Source organism: Salvia splendens, chromosome 5 (assembly GCF_004379255.2).
Source record: "Salvia splendens isolate huo1 chromosome 5, SspV2, whole genome shotgun sequence".
Lineage (NCBI taxonomy): Eukaryota > Viridiplantae > Streptophyta > Magnoliopsida > Lamiales > Lamiaceae > Salvia > Salvia splendens.
The window spans coordinates 39,782,967-39,796,832 of record NC_056036.1 but is presented as its reverse complement, the minus strand read 5'-3'; the positions used below and the strand labels follow the sequence as shown (position 1 = coordinate 39,796,832).

Here is a 13,866-nt window from a genome sequence, read left to right as displayed (position 1 = left end):
CTTTCCATTAAATTTCTTAAAACCCGTGCTCGGTCAAATTGTCCCAAATTATATGGGACGGAGGGAGTATATGAGAAAACAATATAAATGCAATTGAGAGGCCGAAATTGAAATATGAATCCGCCACGCCACGTGGTGCCATAGCAGCGGTCACCCTCTAAAGTCTAAACCCCACCCGACCCTATTTGGGCCCGCTCCAAACCGCATGGGCTACACATTGTTCTACTTTTAAAATTGGCTCACATGTGTCACTTGGTAGAGAGAGAAGAGAATTGACTGTGTTTGTTCAGATAGAGATAGAAAGAGAGAGAGACAAGTGTGGGGATACATAATCAGGAGAAAGGAAGAAGGAGAGGCCACAATTTACTTAACAAAATCCTCATCCAAAGGTAATAACCAAAACCCCCTTATCTCAATCTATATCTTCTCCCAGACCTTCACCACTTTTCTATATCTCTCTAACTCACCTCTCCCTTTTTGCATGGCTACTACCATTCTTCCTTAAAGTTTGTTATCATACCTTTGAAAATATAACCAATTTATCATTGCCTTCTATTTAACTAGACTCCAAAAAAAAAGAGATAATGGCGCCAAGGTCAAGTAGGGGCAAGGGAAACAAAGCGAAGAATGAAAAGAAGAAGAAAGAAGAGAAAGGTGAGAAATAAATTAATCTCAAAATCAAAACTCCTACTTTCTATCTTCTTCCATAATTATGGAGTATTTCCTTTTGCAGTTGTACCAAGTGTGGTTGACATAGCTGTCATCACCTCATATGAAACTCAAGTTGTGCTCAAGGTACAACACATCGATGCTCAAATTAACTCTCCTTTTTCCCCCTTTCACACTACCAAATCGAGAACTAATTCTATCTCTATCAAAAACGAAGGGCATATCGACTGATAAGATTGTGGATGTGAAGAAGCTGTTGGCAGCTAATGTTGAAACATGCCACCTGACACAATACTCTCTCTCTCACGAGGTAATCAATTAGAGCTTGCAATGAAATGTTTGATTTCTATTATTGGGATTCAATTATGTGTCAAAGCATTGAATTGTATGCAACAGGTTAAAGGACATAAATTGAATGATAAGTTGGAGGTTGTTGCTCTCAAACCATGTTTGCTCAGAATGGTTGAAGGTACGTAGGTATCAATTTTTGTGGCCAAACTCTATGTCTATTTCCTAATTTAATTATTAACCCATTTTTTTGGGGTGCAATAGTATATTTTTTTCCATTCATTAACACCAACGACTTTTATAGAACTTAGTGCCGCATTTCATTTTCAAACTAGGAAGGGATAACTTAGGGATGTCAATCGGGCCGGTCCATCGGGTTTCGTGCCAACCCTACTCGGGTTGCGGGTCAATCGGGTGCGGGCTAACCGAGTTGTGATTTATTTCGGGTTATAAAAGTTCAACTCTAGTCCTAAAAACTCGGGTTTCAGGCTAGTCCAGCGGGTTAATCGGATTTCTACCGATAAAATTAAGATACGGACAATCTAATAAATCATGATGAAAATTAATTATATTTATAAAATATAAAATATTTAATTATGATAAATTTGAGATATATGCTTAAACTCAATCATAAACATGATCAATTACTAATATTTGAGATATTTCGTGAAATTTTAATGCATGTTTTAGAAATTTAAATATTTTTTTGTGAGTTTAATTTATTTAACAATTATAATATTAATGAAAATTCAATATATAATTTGTATATTTAATATAAAATTGAAAGTTATTTTTTTAGTTATCTATATCATAAAATTAGTTAATGAAGTGTCGAATTAAGAGTAAGAAAAGAATATAATATAAATTTTATCGGGTTTTCGGGTCTGGCCCTAACATGTTGCGGATTAATCGGGTGCGGGCTTATCGGGTTTTGATTTTATCGGGCTAGAAATTTCCTGCCCTAACCCTTTAAATTTAGCGGGCTATTCGAGTCAGCCCACGGGTTGCGGGCTACACTGGCATCCCTAGGATAACTAGAAAGAGACATATCAATATTTATTTACTTTTGTTTCCAATGATTTTATTTTATTGTTTTAGTGAAACTTCTATAAATAAAATAAGTTCATCTCACTTTGACATTAATTAATTAGATAAAAAAATGAATAGTTGTCAGTTTGTGACGGATAACTCGAATACAGAGTTATATATTTTGATAATGTTAATTTAGCCCATGATATTACTTTTTTGAGCTTATATATATATATGTTTATTCAACAACAGCTTCCATTTTTCGATAAAAATTAAATTGATAGTACAACTAGACGGATTTCCCAACAGTTTTACTCATTTGTTTCTTGCTCCTTCCGTTTTAAGCTACGAAAATACATGTCGATATTAGATTACAACTACTAATACTTACCTAAAATGCTGAATAATATATTAATATTTTTGAGTAATACCCAAACGTTTTTGCATATTGGGAACTGAAGTACTGGATAAATAATTATTGACAATTAATTCAACGTAACCACGAAAATTATTTGGCCTGACTTTTTTTTATGAACCGTTTCAAACATGAGTACCAGTACTTAATTTGCTAGTGGTCCTGCTATGTAGCATTATCAACACACCATTATGTTTGATAGCTTTAGATATTTGATTAATATTTACTACTCCATATTAAGTATTGTTAATTACCAAGTTGTATCAGACTTATAATGGATGCATTGATTAGATACGTTAATTATGCATGGATATTAAAGAACGTCGGAATAACATAATAGTAATATTCAAACAATGTAGGTGAAAATTCCTATGGTCAAACTAAGAGAGTTAGAGGTAGTCGGGTAGATATATTGATTTATATAATATACTCTATCAGACTATAATCAATATTCATTTTTTTCCATTTTAATCTGTTAATATAAACTACTAATAGATTCTCATTTTTTATAACTTCGACTTTTGTATTTATTCACTGACCATTAACACTACTCAATTTTTTTAACCTATCCATTTTATAGGGTTATACTCCCTTCGTTCCCAAAATTTTATCACAGTTAGACCAGACACGAGTTTTAAGAAATGTAATGAAAAGTGAGTTGAAAAAGTTGATAGAGTGTTAGTCCTACTTTTAAAGTATTAGTTTTATAATAAAATGTGAGTGAGAATAAATTAGTGGAATGTATGGTCTACTACCAAAATTGGTAAAGAGTGAAATGTGACAAATTTTGTGGGACGGACAGAAATGGAAAAACGTGACAAAGTTTCAGGGACGGAGGGAGTAGTTATGATGACTATGGGTAATTCAATAATTGTATGTTCACAATACTTCTTTATCTTCGCAGATGTAAAAAAGTCTACGTTGTTAATTACTATACTTAATTGATCTTGATTTTGCAAATCTGTTGTTTAGTGTAAACAAATCAAGCATGTGGTCCTCTCTCTAGGTCTCTCCCCACATAAAATATAGCGTCTGAATTTGGATCATACAATAAAGGATCATTTTTAATAGTCACATTTGGAATGTCAAAAACGTGATCAAATTTTGACATCCACGCGAATGATTGCCCAAAGAAGTCCACATTATTAACAGAAATGCCACTGTGAATACAGAGGACTACACTGACGAGTCACGTGCCTTGTCCCACGTGCGGAGGCTCCTCGATATCGTCGCCTGCACTACGCGCTTCGCCAAGCCTAAGGGCGGCGCCGGCGGCGGAGCGGAATCTCGTCCGAAGAAAAGTAAATTGCAGCAGAGCACGGCGGTGCCAGCGCCGCAAGATGGAGGAGAATCTCGGTTACCGGAGACTACGCAGTCGGTGGTTAGGGGAAATTACGAAATGGTGGCGATTCAACCTATTCCGAAGCTGTCGGATTTCCACAACTTCTTCTCTCTCTCACACCTCTCTCCGCCCATACTACGTGAGATTATTTTCTTATTTCTTTTCTGTTCTGTTATATGCTTTCATTTGTTGGTCGTTATCTTCTTCTTCTTGTTCTTTTTATTTATTTGTTTTTTGTTTTTGCCATTTTCAGATTTGAAAAGGGTGGAGAGTAAAGATGGAGAAACGAGGCGAGGTGGCGATTATTTCGAAATGCAGGTAATCTCTTCGAAACTTCTGTTATATCCGGAAATGTCTGCCTTTTGGTGGTTTTTTCTATTTTTGTTCTAGAATGAAACTTAGATTCCGTGTTTGTACTGATTTTTTTTTATTCCGTGTTTGGGAGAGACGCATGACCCTCATGCGTCTCCTTTTAATGAAACACATGACGATTATGCGTCTTTGTGAGAGACGCATGAACTTAGATTCCGTGTTTGTACTGAACTTTTTTTTTTATTCCGTGTTTGGGAGAGACGCATGACCCTCATGCGTCTCCTTTTAATGAAACACATGACGATTATGCGTCTTTGTGAGAGACGCATGAGGGACATGCGTCTCTCAATTTTTTCGAATTGTGAGATTGCAAGTGGCAAAACACCCGACCGGGTGATTTGCACAAAGACGCATAATCGTCATGCGTTTCATTAAAAGGGGACGCATGAGGGTCATGCGTCTCTCCCAAATACGAAATAAAAAAAAAGTTCAGTACAAACACGGAATCTAAGTTTCATTCTAGAACAAAAAAAGAAAAAGCCCGCCTTTTGGAGATTATGAATTTGCCACATTTATGAATTTGTTCTCAATAGCAAACTATTTCTTCTTAATGAATTATTTAGGTTTGCGTGGAACGATTGCTTATTGCAAATAGTAATTATACTTGTAGTGGCCATGGTGTATTCAATAGTATACTTGCAATGTGTTTGCAGATAAAGATATGCAATGGGAAACTCATACAAGTGATGGCATCCTCCAAAGGTTTCTATACTTTGGGGAAACAATCCTTGCAGAATCATTCTCTGGTGGATCTATTGCAACAGCAAAGTCAAGCTTTTGCAAATGTGAGTGATTCCATATGATTTTGTTGTTCCGAAGAATCCACATCTACATTGGATTCTTGTGGTTGTTTTTGTTTTCTATAATTGGTCATTTCTACAACTGAACTCTTTTTGCTTAATCACATTGTACCCACCTTATTTTTTGAATCTGTCTTAATCTATCAAATGGCTCTGATCCACAATATGCTTAAATATTTATTTTGACTATAAATATTCTAAAATCCAGATCCAGACACCGGTTCTGAAATACGAGTAATTCAACATTAGCTGACAGTTGTTATAAGTTATAACTATAATGTGCATAATTGTTGCTAAACTTTGTCTGCTGACAATACTAAAATTGTGATGTTTATTTGCAGGCATATGCAACCTTGATGAAAGCTTTTGTTGAACGCAACAAGGTAACCATCTCTTTAGCTGAAATGGCTGTTTAATCTAGAAGTTATTGAAAGGCTAAATGAATCACTGTGATGCTTTTTACAGTTTGGTAACCTTCCATATGGCTTCCGTGCCAATACTTGGGTTGCTCCTCCATCAATTGCAGATTCTGCGTCTCACTATGTGCCCCTCCCAGTTGAGGATGAAAACTGGGGAGGAAATGGTGGAGGCCAGGGAAGACAGGGAGAGTATGATCATAGGCCATGGGCAACAGATTTTGCAATATTGGCAAGCCTACCTTGCAAAACAGAGGAAGAGAGAGTTGTTCGTGATAGGAAGGCTTTTTGGTTCATAATCTATTTCTGGATGTCTCCATTTTTAAAGCTGTTTCATCCATTCAGAAAGTCATAGACTCTGCTGCTAAGGATGCATCCAAGTTTTCTTCGGGTTCAGTTGTGCATGAGACTCGTGTCGGAGACCTAGTTATTGCAGTCAAACGAGATGAGGCTGATGCCAGCTTGAAAAGGGAACTCAAGATTATCGGCACCAAAACAATGAATGAATCTGTGAAGGAAGTTTCCCAGAGAAACATACTAAAAGGAGTGACTGCCGATGAAAGTGTTGTTGTACATGTGAGTAACCTCTACCCTGATATGAAACTTTGTCTTTGTAAACCACTATATCTATTATGAAATCCTTGAACCTCTATCTTGGATTTACATTTTCCACCAGTGAATTAAATAATTGATGTTTGTCATGGTTCTTAATCCAGAAAGTCAATTTTTGGAACTATAAATTTGATTCTTTAATTAATGTTTGTCATGTTTGTCATGACAAACATAAATTAATGTTTGTCATGGTTCTTAATCCAGAAAGTCAATTTTTGGAACTATAAATTTGATTCTTTAGTGTCACGTAGGAGATCAGTATTGACTTAACTGATAAACGATTATGAAAAGCTTGCATGTGTCAGTTGGCCATCTTGTTCTATTACATTAAAGTGTAAGCATGCATCCATTTCCTTTCCTCACCTAGATATTTACCTTCCCTTTTAAATTTTAATTTTTCGATGCCCTATATTTACCCTGATTTTCAGAATATGTTTATTACGAATTAAGTCCACCTTTCAGTGACCTAGTTCTCTTTCTGATGTATAGCAAATTGATTGAGCCCCATAATACTACATCCTGCAAATATAAGTGCATAAAAGCTTTTTTTTTCTGCAATAATTATGAAGCAGAAACTAATTCAGTGGGATATTCATTTTTATTAAAATATGCAGCCATTGTCTCTCCTAAGCCTATAATTGATGACGCATACTAGATCTGCAGGAAGTGAACTCTTTCCTTTTCATGACTTTTGTAATCTTTGAGCATGAAGCAATCTGTCTCTGCTTTCAGGACACTTCTTCTTTGGGTATTGTAGTTGTCCGGCATCGTGGCTACACTGCCACAGTAAAGGTTGTTGGTGATGTAAAACGTGGAAGGAACCATATAAAAGATATTGAGATTGAGGACCAACCTGATGGGGGGGCCAATGCTCTTAATGTTAACAGGTTCTGACATGTTTCCTTGTCTAAATGCATACATTGAGAATGTGCCTACTTTTAATAGAATATGTTGTCTTATCAATGAGACCATATGTATTAATACGTTAGCTCCTTTAAGTCGGAAGTTGTTTCCATCTGTTCCTGTAACAGAAGTAAGTTCTTAGTAGAACCGTTATGGTTTTCTGTTATGATGGATCTGGCTGATGATCGAGCATAGTAATTACGTGTATCACATGTTTTTACCATGTTGTAATCTGACATTGCTGGAGTATATAATCTCTCTAGCAGATCAAGTTTGTGTTTGTGCATTATATGCTTGGATCTTCTTCTAGATAATTGCTGGCTTTTCCAGTAAAACTAACCCAATGCAATATTAACTGACTGATGATGTTTTTACAGTTTACGATTAATGCTTAACATGCCTGGTGTGGAATCACCAGTCAGAGGACAAGCTCTTCATTCTGATTGCATAGATGTTGAGACTTCGAGAGGTCTGGTCCAGAAAGTAATAAGAGATTGTCTAACAAAGCTCGACCAGAATCCTTTAACAGCAGAAAATTGTATCAGATGGGAACTTGGTTCTTGTTGGGTGCAGCATCTACAAAAGCAGGAAACCCCAGCAGATAATAATTCTGCAAGCCATAAAGATGGTAATATAGTTGAACCTGAGGTAAAGGGACTCGGGAAACAATTTAAACTGTTAAAGGCAAGAGAAAAGAAATCTTCCCGTGCTTTAGGCAATGATGAAGAACAGAATGCTGGATCCAGCTGTGTAAACATGGACGATAATACAGAAGAGGGGAAATTACACGTGTCTGATTTTGAGTTGCTAAAATATGTTCCTGAAGATGCTTTCTTGCGATTGAAAGATACTGGGACTGGCCTTCATACAAAGGTATAGTAAAAATCATAGAGTACCTACAGTTGAATTATTAACCTAATTCCAAAACCTTTTGATGTTTTCATTTCTTCACTTTTAGCATTTATACTAAACTGATACACTGCTTCATATGCAGTCAATGGACGAACTGGTCAAGATGGCATTTGAGTATTACAATGATGTTGCTTTACCCAAGCTGGTATTATTTCATTAAGAGCTTAAATTAGAGTGGACTATTAGAATGTTCCTAGTTTATAGCTTCTTCCGATTCTACCTTTTTAATCTACCATCCTTTTCAGGTTACAGACTTTGCATCACTTGAACTTTCTCCAGTTGATGGTCGTACACTGACTGATTTCATGCATCTTAGAGGATTACAGATGCGTTCCTTAGGTCGTGTGGTGGGTAAACAATTTCTGATTTTGTTGTGTGTGTGGAAACACAGCTCTCCAGTAAATTTCTCAATTTTTTTGTTAAGTAGAGATTAATTTGATTTTGCTTGATACAGGTCGAACTTGCCGATAAGCTTCCACATATACAGTCTCTTTGTATCCATGAAATGGTTACGCGAGCTTATAAGCATGTAGTCCGAGCTGTTATTGCTTTTGTTGAGAGCATGGATAACATGTCTACTGCTATAGCCACGACATTAAATTTCTTGCTTGGATCCTGCAATGCTGAAAGCAGTGATCAAACTCTTAAATTGCAATGGTTGCGGGAAATTTTGGTGAAAAGATTTGGTTGTAAATTAAAAAATGAATTGCAACACTTGAGAAAGTTATCAATTCTGAGGGGTCTTTGTCATAAGGTACTATACTATTTCTGGTTTATCTTTGTAATTTGGAAGGGTTTATTGAGTTTCTCTTTTGTAGGTCGGGTTAGAGCTGGTGCCTAAGGACTATGATTTGGAAAGCTCCACCCCATTCACAAATACTGATATTATCAGCATAGTGCCCATTTGCAAGGTAGGAGCAAGATCATGTAGAAAACGAATGTTACGGGTTTATGTAGTTTCTAAATGATCGTTTCTTAGTAACTTTTTTCACTTTATGTTTACAGCATGTTGGGTGCTCTTCTGCTGATGGGCGAACTCTACTCGAGTCATCCAAGACTGCTCTCGATAAAGGGAAGCTGGAAGATGCTGTTAATTACGGAACAAAGGTATTAATTAATTTAGTACTTAGTACTCCCTCCCGCCATACGCGAGCCATTTCTTTTGGGCACGGGATTTAAGGAATTGATATTTAAAGAGTTAAAGTGGAGAGAGTAAAGTATGAGATAGGGAAAAGTAGACGAGTGAAAAGAATAAAGTAGGTTAGAAAATAAAGTAAGAGAGGATTTTTTGCTTAAAAGAGAAATGGGTGGGACATCCCAAAGAGGAAAGTGACTCGCTTATGATGGGACGGAGGGAGTATAGTATAATTTTGTTCTCTACAATGTCATTTAATGCATGTTTTCATGACTCAAACACTGAAATGCATTATGTGATACTGAAGGCTTTGGCAAAGATGATAGCTGTCTGCGGTCCTTATCATCGTACAACTGCTAGCGCTTACAGCCTTCTTGCTGTTGTCCTGTATCACACTGGAGACTTTAACCAGGTAACATGACTTTTTTGTTGTTTCTGTTGCTTATATAGCTATTATAAGTAGACATATTTTGATGTCTGTAAGCAGATTGAATTTCAACATTCAATATGTTTTGCTAAAGAAGACCATCATTCTTGGGATTACAAAGCTCAGAATTGTGATGCTCTCAAGAAATTATTGATATGCTAAAAAATAGTAATATGTTATTACACTGTTGAGTTTGGGCCAGTAGAAGAGGGTACCGCTTTTCGTCTGTCTTCCGTAAGGATCCTCCTGTGTTTATTTGCATATAGTTGCTCCATATTTCAAATTCTTACGAAATTGAAGGCCTTTTCAAATGCCATAAAGCAGGCATGATAGGAGTTTTGGCTACTATTAATATCATATAATATTGTTTCATAAGAAAGCAGGTGCCTTGATATGGTGACATCTTGATTGTGCGTATACTTGGATGGTGTTTAATATAACTACTCAAGTTCACTGTTATCGGAAATTCTCTTGTATAGGCAACTATATATCAGCAGAAGGCACTGGATATCAATGAAAGAGAGCTGGGGCTTGACCATCCAGACACGATGAAGAGCTATGGGGATCTATCAGTATTTTATTATCGCCTTCAGCATATTGAATTGGCTCTGAAGTGAGTTGATGCAGTTCTAAGATTGTTCTTTCTTGTCTTGGTTATTACCACGGCGCCTTTCTTTCAAATATGAAATATAGCAAATTCTGTTTGGAAACTGTATCTCATTTGTAATTCCGTGCTTGTCTTAGTACTTTTTCACCTAAATTATTTATTGATAATTGTTTGTGACTTGGGCAGATATGTCAATCGTGCGCTGTATCTTCTCCATTTCACATGTGGGCTTTCTCACCCAAATACAGCAGCTACTTACATAAATGTAGCTATGATGGAAGAAGGCATGGGAAACGTTCATGTTGCTCTCAGATATCTACATGAAGCCCTTAAATGCAACCAAAGACTATTAGGAGCGGACCACATACAGGTCTATTACGCCCTTTTTATTCTTGGTCGCAATATGCATATTACTACACTTGCACAACATTAATAGACAGGTTCTTTACATGCATGTGATATTACAACCATGTTCCTGAAAACTCATGGACCTTCAAATTAAAAACTTACTTGCTAAATCTTGCAGACTGCTGCTAGTTATCATGCCATAGCCATAGCACTTTCATTGATGGAAGCATATACACTCAGTGTGCAGCACGAGCAAACTACTTTACAAATTCTTAAGGCCAAACTGGGAGCAGAGGATCTTCGTACTCAGGTTTCTAAAATCTCTTCATGTTTTCTTATTCCGTAGATTGCTACTGCTGTGAGAATACACATTTAGTGGATGTATGTTGCTTAATAACTGAAAGACGGTACATTTGTTAAGTTCTTTTGGGTGTATTCACTCTATTGTAGTACTCCCTGTTGTCTGTCAGTTGAATAAGCAGTTTAAAAAACTTTTCCATCATAATCTTCATTACAATAATTAGGTATTCCAAATTACATGTACGGTTAAAGACTCTTCCAGTGATGTTTATTATCATAACAAATTCGTACTAGTCACTTTTATGTTAAACACAAGTAAAACAATGATGACGTTTACTGCAGCTTATTTATAGATGCCTATGATGTGGCAATTTATCATATTTTTTTTGCAAAATATGTATTGAATTTCTGGGTACCCTGCAGGATGCTGCTGCATGGCTCGAGTATTTTGAGTCAAAAGCATTGGAACAGCAAGAAGCAGCACGCAACGGAACCCCAAAACCAGATGCATCTATTGCCAGCAAAGGTCATTTGAGGTATTGATCCGATATTTCCATAAACTTGGCTGCACCTTCTTTTGACAGACTGGAGAACCAAATCCTTTAAACATTGTTCTACAGTGTGTCAGATCTCCTTGATTATATAAGTCCTGATCAGGAGTCGAAAGCCATGGATGCTCAGAGGAAACGACGCTCAAAGGTATCAATGTGCTGCAATATTTTGAAACAGGAATTTTCTGATTTTTATTTCATTTTGAGATCTTCTACAAAGACTATATATTAGTTGTATCTTGGTTCCTCTAGTTTGTCCTTGTTTCGCATTTGTTTGTTTAGAATAACTCTATACCAATTCAAAACTTTAGATTCAAATTGTTCTTTCCTAGTTAGATAGGAGAGATTAACTTATGCATCTGTAGCTAATTACTTCCTTCTCATGATTTAATTTCGTAGGTTACTCAAGTCGGTGATAAATCTCCTAGAGAGCAGCGAGAGGAAAAGAATGAAGACCCAATTATCAGTGGAAATGTCAAAATAAGTGTTGTAGAAGAGGAAAGTAGCGTTAAACCGAACAAGGTAGATAAAAAATCCTCTGAAGAACCTGTCAAGGTTGTTGAAACGAGATATGATCATCCACCTTCAGACCAACTCATCCTAGAAGGAACGTCGGAAGAAGGGTGGCAGGAAGCTACTTCGAAAGGACGGCTAGGAAATGGTGTTACAAGAAAGTTCAACAGAAAGAATCCAAATCTTGCCAAGTTAAAGATTAATTCGGCACACTCCCACTATAAGGACGCCGGTTACAGAAAAGAGGCTGTTTCTCAGGGTCATAAGGTCACACTTAAGACTGTTTTGGCTGAAGGTTCTCTAACAAAACAACCTGGCACTGTAAGCGTAAATAATATTGATGGTTCAAGTAAAGTGACTTCAAAGATTTTGGGAACCAAAAGTTCTCCCAGTTCAGCATCCAAACTATCTCCGCTTGCTGCAACTCTCACACCATTAGCTTCAAAGTCGTTGTCGTACAAAGAAGTAGCAGTGGCTGCGCCAGGTACGGTTCTAAAGCCCTTATTGGAGAAAGTTGAAGAATTAAGTGAGGAAAAAACTGACCACCAGATATGCATTAGTCCAAAAGAGACAACCCAGCATGACGGGAGAGAAGGAGTTCCTCTAGATGACTCCTTACCAGATTGTGAAGATGCAAAAGGAGACAATGAAGGTGATACTCAAGAAACTGGATCTGAGTTGACGCATTCCCCTGCAGGTATCCAAGATCAGGAGAAAACTGTAGAAACAAATGGCAGCAAGCTCTCAGCTGCTGCTCAGCCATTCAGTCCAAGTGCCTTTGCTTTGCCTCATACACTAAATTCAACTGCTGCCACTAGTGTTTATGACATCCTAGCCAGCCAAGGCACTCTTAGCGAACCAGTGGGTTTCCCTTCACTTGCTGGGCCAGTTCCTTGTGGTCCCAGATCACTGATGTATTATAGAGCGAGCCAGAGTTTCCCGAATCTTAGACCTGGGATTTTGAATTACCAAATCCCTGTTATTGAAAGAAATGGTGTTGTCTCTCCAAACACAATGAACCCACATGCACCTGAATATGTTCCCAGAAGAGCATGGCAAACTAATGCTGCTTCAGAAGATTCAAATCCTACTATTGATACTGAAAATCCTGTGGTGGGTGCTGGTTCCGGGAGTGAGAAGCACGATGAAAATGTTACAACCAGTGCTAGAGGGGAGAGACCGAGGAGAAACAGTTCTGACGCAGAAAAAGCAGAGCTGGCAAGGCAGATACTATTGAGTTTCATTGTGAAATCTGTGCAGAATGCTTCAGATCCTCCAGCTGCAGCTGTAGCTACTGACAAGAAGCATGAATACTTGAGTAATTCTGCTGAAGCAGTTGAAAATGACAATGCAATCATAAAGATAATTCATGGAAGTGATGAAAAGACAAACAGTGAGAGCCAGAAGATGGCAGATGTAAATAAAAATAAGACAAGAGATGGGGAGGACTTTGTGCTTGTCACGAAGCGTAGGAGGAACCGGCAACACTTCACAAATGGTGTGAATGGCCTGTACAGTCAACAATCAATCTGTGCTTCAGTTCGTTGAAGAGAGGATACTGGGAAGACGGATCTCAGTCATGAGTATATTCTGCTGGAAGGGGTGATAAGTTGAAGATATGTCCAAAAATTACAACCTCAAAAGGTACCTCGTACTTAGATGATATCAGATAGCACTCCAGTGTGTTTAATGGAGAGAGAGAGAGAGGGAGAGATGAGGTGAGAGAGAATTGAGGTCTCTCATCTCGAAGTTTTGGTTGAATTATGTAAAAGTTATTTCTTTTATTTTCTTCATCAATCATGCCTTTTAAGTTTAACTTTAGTTCTCTTTGGAGGAGCTACCAGTGTTACCCTGACTTGAACAAATACATTCTTCCACTGTGAAATAAAGTTTCTCATTTATGTCCGATTTTGTGAATTAAGAATAAAGGCCAAAACTCGATTACATTGAATGCATATTACACTCTTCTTTCATCCGTTTTCACTCATTTTTTATCTTTTCACGTATTCTCCATATTAGAAAGCATGATGGTGATGATAATTTTATTTTACTAAAATCTATATATAGTGTTAAACATATAGTTATTTTATAATTTTGATCTTGAACATTGCGTTTGATAGCGCGATGTACTATCATTGTGAAGCCAATAATAGTTGTAAATTGGTCCATTTTTGTCCTTATAATAGTTGTAAATTGGTCCATTTTTGTCCTAAAAGTGACGTCGTTA

At 37.0% G+C, this 13,866-nt stretch overlaps 1 pseudogene; it reads left to right on the top strand.

Annotated features, from left to right (window-relative positions):
• Window positions 1-272: 272 nt before the first annotated feature.
• On the top strand, window positions 273-13,544 carry LOC121805945 (annotated as a pseudogene).
• Window positions 13,545-13,866: the final 322 nt, after the last annotated feature.